The following is a 12610-nucleotide window of genomic DNA, read 5'->3' as shown; positions in this document are numbered from 1 at the left end:
GTAACTAAAATCATGGATATGAAAGATCACCCTGGTAGAAGGTACAGAGAAGAGATTTAGGTGAAAGATCTTAGAACACACACATCTAAAATGAGGATTCTTCTAATAAGACTTTTAGAAGGAATGGCTAAAAAAGTAGGACAAAATTCAGGAGATACACCTAAAACTTACATAATGATTAAAAAAATTCAGGAGAGTGTGGGCTAACAAATCTGAAACCATGGTACATGTATACTGGTATTAAATAAGTAAATGGACGGTGCATTGTGGGAGCCAGGTTTCTCACTTCTGGTGAGTGAAGTTACAGACAACCATGGCAAGGGGAAGGCTAGAACAAATCACATGGTACTAGATTAGAGTTAGAGAAATCAGGATGAATTCACGTTTAGGTTAATATAGATATGGATACAGAAACAATTATAGATATGTGTGTATATATGGCCACGTATACAGACATATATTTCCTAGCTCTACTAAAAGGGCCTAGAAGCAATGACACCCCAGTAGCATTATGCACACCTAGCACCAAGATCTTGATTTGATACCATTTTCCAATTTAAAAAAGTAAGCTTCTTGGAAAATAGTTGATTCTAGGACTGGCGCAGGGAATATGCAAGATGAACCTGGGACATTTTGTAGAGCTAGAAGGTAAGAAAATACTCAAAAGCCAAAAGGATGGGGCTTGGCAAAAGGATACAGGAGGCAACCTGAAAGAGCCATCAAATGATCAAAGCTGGATTAGTTTGAATAACAAAATAAATAACACAGTATTGGATTATAACCCTAAATGATTGAATAAATAAGTGTCCCCCACTTATTTATCCCATACAGAAGAGCTCCAGGTAATTTATGCAGACACTTGTCTCCCTCAAGGAGGTGGAACTTAACTCCCTAGGCTTTGAGTGTGTGCTGTTCTTAGTGACTGAAAGGGAATGGTTATTTATGCAGATGCTGTTTAAGGTTAAATAAGTTATAGACTAAGGCATTTTCATGGGATATAGCATTAAAGAATATTTGTGATCTCAGTGGGAGCTGTTCTAGGGGAAAGGTAGATTTTTGGGCTATTAATGTGTATGACTCTAACCTTAACCTATCTTAGAGAGTATTCTGTATGTTCTTATTAGAAGATTTAATCACAAACTGACAGCTATTTAGTGTCTATCAAAAGCTCACTTAAAGTATCAGATATGAGAAGATAGTTTAATGAATATTTTAATTATGTATTCATCTAATTTCTTGTATTAGGTCTTCAGAGAACAAAAGTATCAAGATCATGTCACCTCAGTCTCCCCCAACATGAAAATGCCTGTACTGATTCTGCTTTAATGATATGCCGTCTGTCTATAAATAGATCTATAAGCAACATCATTTGAATGATGTGCATTTTCTAAAATTATGTTTGAAACTATAGTCCACTAGGTTCATTGTTCTTTTTTCAAGTACATACAGTTCAGATACAAAATTTACATGTTTTCTTCTTATCAGAGATGAAAACTTACAACTCTGGAAACATGGACCCAAATTTGACACTCATTGTTTATAATTTGCTGGTATTATGAATTTGATAGTGTCTGTTTCAGTTGCCTATTGTCATTTAACAAATCACTCCCAAACTTAGTGGCTTAAAACAGCATTGATTTATTATTTTTACAGTTCTGTGGGTCAGGAATTTGGTCAGGGCTTGGCTAGGGGATTCTTCTGCTCTGTGTGGCATCAGCTGGGTGCATTCACTCAGCTGGTAGCTGGGCTGGAAGGAGGCTTCACTCACATGTCTGGCACTTTGGCGTGCCTCCAGGTGGCCTCTCACCAGCATGATAATTTCAGGGTATTCAGATTTCTTACATGGTCTTGCTTCCAAGAGGGAGAAAGGGGAAACTGTCAGTCCTCCTGGTCTGTGGAACTTCAGAATGTCACTTTTGATCACTGTTGGTCAAAGCAAGTCACAAGGCCAGCCAAGACTCAAGGAACTGGGGTATAAACATCATATCCTCATGGGTGGAGTGACGTGTACAGAGAGAGGGAAGGACTTGATGGCAGCCATCTTTGGAGGCTATTATGTGCCCATACCAACTAACTACCACAGTATCTTTTTTTTTTTTTTTTTGTGGTATGTAAGCCTCTCACTGCCGTGGCCTCTCCCATTGCGGAGCACAGGCTCCGGACGCACAGGCCCAGCGGCCATGGCTCACGGGCCCAGCAGCTCCGCAGCATGTGGGATCCTCCCGGACCGGGGCACAAACCCGTGTCCCCTGCATCGGCAGGCGGACTCTCAACCACTGTGCCACCAGGGAAGCCCCTACCACAGTATCTTAATTTTTTATTTTATTTACAAAGTTTTATTGTGATTAATCCTCTTTACCTTGCGTCTTAACTTGTAACCAATTCAAGTCCTCTTAGAAATTAGATTATACATATTAAATAAAAATTATTACCTTAATTTAGTAGAAAAAATTGGGGGTAATGAGGGGCCATGCTAAGTCTCACTCTTGTCATTGTCACTCACTCTAAATTTATCTTGGCTTAACAAGTATCTTGGATTACTTAGAGCTGAAAATCTTAGTTTTTCTGATCTGGAAGGTTTGCTGACACATGTTCATATATATTTTTTAAGCCCTGATAAACTTTGTGGAGCACAGTTGTAGCGAAGGGTACCATAATTTACAATTCAGATACTCTTTGACTCAGAAAGTAATTCCACTTCATGAGTACACAGATATTCTTTAGAGCATTGTCAGTAATGGAAAAATACTGGAAACAACATATGAGTCTGTCAATGAGGAACTGGTTTAACAAATCATGATGCATTCATATGATAGAATATCATGAAATTGTTTAAAAAAAAGAGCAGGAGGGAATTCTGTAAGGAATGATATGAAGTAAGTTCTAAAACACATTAAGTTAAAAAAAATCATGATGAGAAGCTGTATAGTATGCCATCACTTTCATTAAAAATACATATAGGGGCTTCCCTGGTGGCACAGTGGTTGAGAGTCCGCCTGCCGATGCAGGGGACACGGGTTCGTGCCCCGGTCTGGGAGGATTCCACATGCCACGGAGCGGCTGGGCCCGTGAGCCATGGCCGCTGAGCCTGCACGTCCGGAGCCTGTGCTCCGCAACGGGAGAGGCCACAACAGCGAGAGGCCCGCGTACCGCAAAAAAAAAACAAAAAACAAACAAACATATAAATGCTTTTTAATGTATAGAATACGAATGAATACACAGGAAGCAAGGGAAGGGAGCTGGATGACTAGGGGAGACTTTCTATTCACCATAGCCTGTTAGTACAATTTACTTTTTATACCAGGTACATGTATTAACTACTCTAAAACTTAGCTTAAAAAATGCTCTGACAGTTTTATTTTACTTGTTGGTTATCTTCTTGTGTAAGGCAGAATGTTGGGTGTTCCATTCAGACAGGAGCCTAAAGGCCAGTAGGAAAGATTAAACACATGTACCATATCAGCAGGCTGCTTGTTAGAGTTGTCATTTTTGCATTGTCCAAATACTTTGCCCATTGTTTTTAGTGGACTGTTCTTATTATTGTACTGAAGATTTCTTTTATATTCTGGAAACAAGTTATCAGATATTTGTCTTGCAGATATTTTCTCCAAGTGTGTGGCTTGTCTTTACATTTTCATAACACTGTCTGTGGAAGAACAGAAGTTTGAAATTCTAAGTGCAATATCTCAATTTTTTCTTTTATGGTCCATGCTTTTTGTGTCATATCTAAAAACTGCCTAACTCAGGTGTTGGCAAACTACAGCTGATTCAGCCCACTGCTTGTTTTTGTAAAATAAAGTTTTATTGGAACATAGCTATGCCTGTTTGTTTCCATGTTCTCTATAGCTGCTTTCATGTTACAGGACAGAGTTAAGTCTTTGCAGCAGAGATGATATAGCCCATAAAGCCTAAAATATTTACTGTCTGACCATTTACAGAAAAAGTTTGCCAACCTCTGGGCTAACCTAGCATCCCCAAAATTTTCTCCTCTGTTTTCCTTTAGAAATTTTATAGTTTTGTATTTTAAAATATTTAAGTCTATTAATTTTAAAAAAAATATTTATTTATTTGTTTATCTTGGCTGCGCCGGGTCTTAGCTGTGGCATGTGGGATCTTTTAGTTGCAGCATGCAGGATCTTTAGTTGTGGCATGTGGACTCTTAGTTGCGGCATGCATGTGGGATCTAGTTTCCCGACCAGGGATCAAACCGGGCCCACTGCATTGGGAGCTCGAAGTCTTACCCACTGGCCCAGCAGGGAAGTCTCTAGGTCTATTAATTTTTATATAAGATGTGAGATGTGCGTTGAGGTTCTTTTTTTTTTTTCCCTGTATGAATTGTCATTTGTTATAGCCCTAGTTGTTATAAAGACAGTTTTTTCCATTGAATTACCGTGGTACTTTTGTTGAAAATCAAATCAATTGACCATAACAGATATATTTCTGGACTGTCTCTTCTGTTCCATTGATCTGTATGTTTATCCTTATATCAGAATTATAATGTCTTGATGACTATAGCTCTATAGAAAGTATTGAGGGACTTCCGTGCCAGTCCAGTGGTTAAGACTCTGTGCTCCCACTGCAGGGGGCCTGGGTTCAATGCCTAGTTGGGGAACAAAGATCTCGCATAAAGCATGGCACGGCCAAAAACAGAAAAAAAATTGCAGGTCAAGAATAAAAAGATCTTCATTTAAAAAAAAAAAAAAGGAAAGTATTGAAATCAGGTAGTATAAAATTTCCAGCGTTCTTTTTTTTAGAATTATTTTTAGCATCATAGGTTCTGTGCATTTCCATATAAATTTTAGAATCAGCTAACCAGTTTTTATTTAAAAAATCCCCGTAGGATTTTTTCCTTTTTATTTATTTATTTTTGGCTGCGTTGTATCTTTGTTGCTGCGTGGGCTTTCTCTAGTTGTGGCTTCTTTGTGGTGCACGGGCTTCTCATTGCAGTGGTTTCTCTTGTTACGGAGCACGGGCTCTAGGTGCAGGGGCTTCAGTAGTTGTGGCTCACCGGTCTAGAGCACAGGCTCAGTAGTTGTGGTGCACGGGCTTAGTTGTTCCGCAGCATGTGGGGTCTTCCCGGACCAGGGCTCGAACCCGTGTCCCCTGCATTGGCAGGCGGATTCTTATCCACTGGGCCACCAGGGAAGTCCCGTCTGGTGGGATTTTAATTGTGATTTATGTTAAATCTATACACTAATTTGAGGAGAATTGATATATTAACATTGATTAATCTGATCTTTGAAAACAGTATACTTCCATTTATTGAGGTCTTTGATTTCTCACTTGGTGTTTTGTATTTTTGAGCACAGAATTTTCCATTTATTTTGCTATATTTATCCTGTATCTTTCTTTTTTGATGTTAATGTAATTGCTACTGTTTTGTGAATTTATTTCTAATTATTAATTGCTGCCATATAGAAATACAATTAAATTTTGTATGTTGACTTTGTATCCTTCAATTTTGCCAAATTCAAAGCAAATTTAGTTTCAGTAGTAGATTCTTTGGGATTTTCTATATAGACAGCCCTGTCACTTGTGGACAAAAGACAGTTTTGTTTCCTTTTTTTTTTTCATCTCTAGGCTTTTATTTCATTTTCTTGCATTATTGTACTGACAGTACAGTGCATTGTTGAATAGGAGCGGTGAGAGCAGATGTTCTTGCCTTGTTCCTGATTTTAGAGGGAAAGCTTTAGTCTTTCATGATTATGTATGATATTAGCTTTAGATTTGTTGTATATTCATGTCTTAGGCTGAGGACGTTCCCTTCTGTTCCTAGTTTTCTGAGTTTTGAATCATGAATGGTTGTGGGTTTTTCCAGAATTTTTTTTGCATCTGTGAAGATGATCGCTTATATTTTAGTCTATTGATATGTTGAATTATATTGATGGATTTCTTTTTTCATAATGAACTAATATTGCATTCCTGGGATAAATTCTATTTGGTCATGATATATATTCCTTTTTGTATATTGCTAGATTCATTTTTCTAATATTTGGTTAAGATATTTTGTGTCTATGTTCATGAAAGGATATTGGTCTGTAATTTATTTTCCTTACAGTTTTTTTTTTGTCTGACTTTTATATCAGAGTTATGCTGTCCTCATAAGATGAATTGGGAAGTGTTTTCTCTTCATTTATTTCTGGAAAATTTATATATTATTGTTATGATTTCTTCCTTAGATGTTGGTAGAATTTACCAAGGAAGCCATTTGTCATGGAACTTTCTTCGTTGGAAGATTTTAAATTATGAATTAAATTTTCTTAATATATTAAGAGCTATTGGTATTTAATTTCTTGAGTGAACTTGGTAGTTTGTATTCAAACTTCCAAGGACTTGGTACATTTTATCAAAGTTGTAGAATTTATTGCCATAAAGTAGCTCATAATATTCTCGTATTATCCTTTTAATATCCGTAAAATTTCTAGTGCTGTCCTCTTTTCATTCTTGGTAGAGTTAATTTGTGACTTCTTTCTCTCTCTCTCTGGCCAGAAGTTTATTCAGCGCTATTGAAATTCTCAAAGAACTACATTTCAGTTTCATAAATTTTCTCTATTGCTTTTTTTTAGTTTCATTTCTTCCTTCTAATTCCTTTGTGTTTAATTTGCTCTTCTTTTTCTACTTAAGGTGGAGGCTTAGATTATTGATGCAAGACTTTTGTTTTCTAATATAAACAGTTTATGTTTTATGCTGTAAGTTTTTCTAAAAACTGCTTTAGTGGTATCCCACAAATTTTGATATGTTCCACTTTACTTTTAATTCAATTAAAAGTGTTTTTTAATTTCTCTTTTTAATCTTTGGGTTATTTAGAATTGTGTTGTTTAATTTCCAACCTTTGATAATTCTTAATCTATCTTTCAGTTATTGATTCTAACTTAAGTCTGTTTTGGTCAGAGAAAATGCATTATTTTACTTAAATTCTTTTAAATATTTTGAGCTTTGTTTTATGGCCCAGAATATGGTCTTTCTTGGTGAGTGTTCCATGTACCCTTGAAAATAATGCATTTTCTGTTCTTGTTGTGTAAAATGGTCTATAAATATCCAATTAGGTCAAGTCAGTTGATAGTATTTTCAGGTTTTCTATAGCTTAGTGATTTTCTGTTTTCTTGTTCTGTTGATTAATAACAGAGGAGTATTAATGTCTACAACTGTAATTGTGGATTTGTCTAATCTCCTTACAGTTTTGTCATGAATTGATCCTTTATCGTTAAGTAGTATCCCTCTTTATCACTGGTGATATTCCTTATTCTGAGGTCTGCTCTTTCAGATATTAATACAGGCATGCTGTCTTTCCTTTCCCTCCTTTTACTTTTAACCTATGTCTTTGTATATAAAGTAAGTGTCTTGTGGATAGCATACGATTGGATTTTGTTTGTAAAATTTGATCTGATAATCTCTACCTTTTAATTGGGTGTTTAGATAATTTCTATTTAATATAATCATTGAAAGTTTGGATTTAAACCTACCATCTTGCTAGTTGTTTTCTATTTTTGAATCTTTTTTGTTTATTTTTTCTGCCTTCTATTGAATTAATCATTTTTCATAATTTCATTTTATCTAACTCTTGGCTTATTCTGTATATTTGTACATACACACATATTTTTGCGGTTGCTCTAGGTCATGGTTTCTTAACCTTGGCACTGTTCGTATTTTTGGTTGGATAATTCTTTGTTGTTGGGTCATGGAGGGGATACCTGTGTCCATTGCAGGATTTTTAGCATCCCTGGTCTCTATCTACTAGATGACAGTAGCACCCGTTCCCCACCCCCAGTTGTGACGACCAAAAAAGTTTCTAGACTTTGCTACATGTCCCTGAGGGGGCAAAATTGCTCCTGGTTGAGAACCCCTACTCTACGGTTTATTTTATTTATTTATTTTTATTTTTATTTTTTGGCTGCGTTGGGTCTTCTTTGCCACACACGGGCTTATCTCTCTCTGGTTGTGGTGAGCGGGGGCTACTCTTCATTGTGGTGTGCAGGTTTCTCACTGTGGTGGCTTCTCTTGTTGGGAGCATGGACTCTAGGCACGCGGGCTTCAGTAGTTGTGGCACACGCGCTCAGTAGTTGTGGCTCGCAGGCTCTAGAGTGCAGGCTCAGTAGTTGTGGCACACGGGCTTAGTTGTTCCGCGGCATGTGGGATCTTCCCGGACCAGAGCTCAAACCTGTGTCTCCTGCATTGGCAGGCGGATTCTTAACTACTGCGCCACCAGGGAAGCCCCTACTCTACGGTTTAAAAGATATATCTTTAACTTGTAATAGTTTTTTTCACATTTTTAAAAATCACATTTTTTCTTTAAATAATGTTATACTACTTCATGTGTTATGTAATACCTTATATACAGCATAGTTCAACTATCTTCCATCTTTATACTATGTTGTCATAAATTTTATTTCTATGTATGTTATTAACACTATATTATCATTTTTTGCTTTAGTTGGTGTTTAACCTTCTAAAATCAATAAAATATGAAAAAATAGTCTTTTATTTTTACCTTCTCTTTCTAATGCTCTTCATTTCTTTTTTGTAGATCCAAATTTTCACCTGGGAATTTTCACTGCTGCCTAAAGAACTTCTTTTAACATTTCTGGTGTCTGCAGGCAGTGAATTCTCTCATTTTATTTGTCAAAAAATTCCTTCTTTCTTCCTTCAGTTTTCAAAAATATTTTTGCTGGTTATAGAATTCTATGTTCAGCTTTTTTTTCTTTCAGTACCTGAAAGGTATTATATTCAATATTGTCTTTGGCTTGTATAATTTTCTGAAGGTAAGGAAATTTTAATCTTTGTTATTTGTATGTAGTCTTTCTTTTTTCTCTGTCTTAGAGATTTTTATCTTTGTTTTTGTACAGTTTGAGTATGATATACCCGTGTATGTTTGTTTGTGTGTGCGTGTTTTGGTATTTATCATGATTGGGGTTCTCTGGGATTTTTTGCTCTCTAGTTTGTTGTCTTAGATTCATTTGGGAAAATTCTTGGCCATTATCTTTTTATGTATTTCTTGTATCTTATTATTTTTGTTTTCTTCTCCTGGGGCTCCAATTAAATGGATGTTATACATTTTGATATAGTTCCACAGCTCTTGGATGCCCTGAACTGTATTTTTCCTTCAGTTTTTTAAAACTGTGGTTTCATTTTGTATTATTTCTATTGTCCTGTCTTTAAGTCCACTGAGTCTTTCCTAATCTGTGTCCAGGCTGCTGTTGAGGCTGCCAAAGAAATTTTTCTTCTCTAATGTAAACAAAATTTCTTTTGTTGTTTCTAGCTTTTCTATTTTACTTTTTTAAAGTTGCCATGTCACTGCTGAAAATTTCCATCTTTTTATGCATGTTATCCATCTTGTCTACAAGATCATTTAACAGTTACTATAGAATGTTTGATAATTTCAGTTAATGAATCAGTCCTGATTCTGTTGATTACTTTATCTCTTGACAAAGGGTTATTTCTTCTTGTTTTTGTGGATGCTTCATAGTTTGTGATTTAAGGCTCATCATCATGTACAGAAGAATAGGAGAGACTGAAGTGATCCTCTTCTCTCAGGCTGTGTTTGTCAGAGGTTGAGTCAATCTAATCTTGAAGTGAGGTGGGTTTGGATTTTGTGGCCGTCATTACCTTCAGTGTACCACAGGCTTCACATTTCTCCATTTGGCTGCTGTTGCCTTGTGTTTAGAGTGTGGCATGTGGTACTACAGGATTTTTCTGTGATCCTGTATCACCCTCATCTTTCAGCAGTCTTTGCACATCTGTTTGCAGAGGGATTTCATGTTACTGTTTTTCTCCCAGTGATAGATTATTGTTGCCTGTTACCCAGTGCTATGCTTGTGGGACAGGGCAGAGTTCTGTTTTGTCCTGGTGCAGACTCAATCCTGGTCAGGCCCTACATTCCTGGGTATCAGTGGTAGGACTTTCTTAGCTTTCCTGCTTTCTCTTCCCTGTGGTGGTCAAACACTCATACATTTGTGGTTGGTCTTGGGCAGAAATATCCTTTCCCTCCCTTGTAGTAGTACATCTCTGTTGGTATTGGTGCAGGATCCTTTGCCCAAGACTTCTTCCTCTTCCCCTCCCCTACAGTGGCAGAGGGGGTTTTTTTGCCTCTACTTTCTCATAGCATCAATGTGTCTTTCTTTGCCTGTGTCTGGGAGCTTAAGAGTGTTTTCTCCCCATCTGGGAGAGGCATTTTGCTTCTGTTCTCCTCTGAAGCAGTGGACTTTTGCCTGGACCCTGGGGTGAGAGGGTTTTCTGTCCTTCCCCCAGTGGCTCTAGGCTTTTGCTCTGTGTTGGGGACAGGTTGGGGAAGCAGGCAGAGCTTCAGGCCTGTACTCATCACCTTGTACACACTTGCTTCAGTGATGAAGGGCTTTCTCTGGTTTCCTGTCCTACCTCTAATCTTTCTTGTGAGAATCTGGTTGAGGCATGTAGAAGAACTTGCAATTGAGTGTAAACTCTCCTTGTGTCTGGGGTTCTCAACCATTCCTAACTGACATAGTAGTTCATACTTGGTCTTAAAGAATTTGTTAAAATCTTAACTGATTTTTTTTTCTTACATACATGTATGGAGGCCACTTCTTCTGATGACCTGCCAAAGGTAAAACAGTTTGTGTGTACAGCCTCTCCCTGGAGGAATTTGTCCCTCTTTGGTATTAAATTACTTGGTTGCCTTCTGACTTCAATTCTTTATTAGATTCAAGAGAAGTTTTGATTTTATAAATCTGGCTTTTTCTCACTAGGGAGGGAAAACATTCTTTTGTGGCTTTCTGCATTCTAGGTGGAAGTGGAACTACTTAGAGTTCTTGACAGGGTTTGCTATTTCAAACTGCTGCTTATTCGGATCCCTCTTGAATGTTTTCTCTTGCCTTCATTTGCCTCTTGAGCACTTTGTCATTTAGGATTGAACCCAAGGGACTACTTCCTCCATGAAGCTTTTCCTGATCCCACTAAGTAGAATAGAACATTTCTTGAATTGTACAACTGCTTTGCTTCTCATACAGCTGTATTTCATTTTTGCAGACCCGTTGAAACCTTCATTGAGGTTGAGCAGCTTTCAGAATTCGAGACCTCTCAACCTGAGAACTGTCCTTCTACTTTCAAAGTTTATGGCTGTATGGTTGATAGATTTTAGGTAGGATCATAAAGTAAACTTGAGATAAAGAAATATACAAGGGAACTTACACTTATTAATATAATAAAAATTTGTGAAATCATACCACATAGTTTCCTGTGTACAGTTATTGCTCTTGAACTAAATTATTTTCAGAAATAAGACTTAAATTTGTAGAATCTAATTTCTTAAAACTATGGGCTTGGTTACACAAGCTAGTATATATTCACACAATGAAATATCATGGAGTTTTAAAAAACAGTGATAAAACATATCCTAACATGGAAAATCTGCAGGGTATAATGAGTGAAAAAAAATAAGGTGCAAAACTGAATATTTTGTGTAAGAAGGCAGGAAGAATAAGATTATATTTGCAGTTAAGTGTATTTGCATAAAGAATTACTAGAAGGATATACATACAAGAAACTAATAAAAGTGGTGACCTGTAGTAAGCAAGGACAACGTGAGCTGCAAGTGGATGATATACAAATGAGACTTCTCAAACATGTTATGTTCCTTTTTACATCATTTTGATTTTTGATTCATGTGACTGTAGTATATATTAAGAAAAGTTAAAGTTAATAAACATTATGTGAATCTTAAAAGATAACAGGAAGATTTGAAAAATACTTTAGCGCTGATAAAATATGTTGGCCTATGAAATAAAAATTGTGTGTGAGATACCTTTATTTTACATAAATCAGATTTTACAGATGAAAAGGTAAATACAAAGCATGGAGAATTGCAAAGATCAAGGTTTTATGAATCTGGCTCTAGATGAATAAATATATAGAAAGGCTGGTTTTCTAGCATGATTAGAAAGGTTTGGGGTCTAGACCCAATGTGGATGATCCCTCAAAGCAGAAAGGAGCATTGTGTTTAGGCAGCAACTATAACAGAAACACAGAGTGCTGAGAGTGGACTGGGGAACAATTTCTTACTCATGAAACTACTGGGCATATCCTTGGAAACTGATAAAATGTATCTAACTATTGTCAGGAAGAACAGGAGATGAGAATACCAAAGAATATTCTTATTACAAATTAAAACATATAAAGAAACAATAATTACATTACGTAAATAGGTTATAGCCCAGAAATCAACCTTATTGTAGACAAATGAAATGTATAAGAAGAAATTTATAAATCAAGGGGTGGTTTACTTAATTACTTAATGTTGTTAGGAAAACTGGCAATTTGGAATACAGGTCAGTTCAGAGTTAAATCTCTTTCCATACATCATTTGGAATGAAGTATTCAAATAATTTAGCCCACAGAAAAGTGAAAATCAGAGTATTTATCTGTTATCAAGAAATTCCTAAGCAAAGAAATAATAAAAGAAGTGAAAAATGCACTGATGGATAAATCTGGCCACGTGAAAAGAAAAACTTTTGTATTGAAAGCCAGCGATAGGCTGAGAAAATGTTAAAAGTAGATGAAAGATAGTATTTTTACAATATAAGTGGTTAAGGAAAACATAAAACTCCTTTCCCATTGTACCCCAGGTGGGGCTGGAAGAGGG

At 36.5% G+C, this 12610-nt stretch overlaps 1 protein-coding gene across 16 annotated transcripts in view; it reads left to right on the top strand.

Annotated features, from left to right (window-relative positions):
- Positions 1–12610, top strand: part of NCOA1 (nuclear receptor coactivator 1) — a 366103-nt gene that overhangs the window by 155867 nt on the left and 197626 nt on the right. Inside the window, exon 2 of one of the 16 annotated variants that reach the window (XM_089922455.1) lies at positions 10999–11110. The exons of 14 other annotated variants lie outside the window; for them this stretch is intronic. The gene's annotated coding sequence lies outside the window, so the exon portion shown is untranslated. Of the gene's footprint in view, positions 1–6618; positions 11111–12610 lie in introns of those variants that run through there. One more of the 16 variants, XM_089922453.1, reaches the window with a different exon arrangement.

This window comes from Delphinapterus leucas, chromosome 13 (assembly GCF_059928025.1).
Source record: "Delphinapterus leucas isolate spDelLeu-1000000601 "Yukka" chromosome 13, BTC_Dleu_Yukka2, whole genome shotgun sequence".
Classification (NCBI taxonomy): domain Eukaryota; kingdom Metazoa; phylum Chordata; class Mammalia; order Artiodactyla; family Monodontidae; genus Delphinapterus; species Delphinapterus leucas.
The sequence above is the reverse complement of the archived record's forward strand: the minus strand, read 5'-3'. Positions and strand labels throughout refer to the sequence as shown.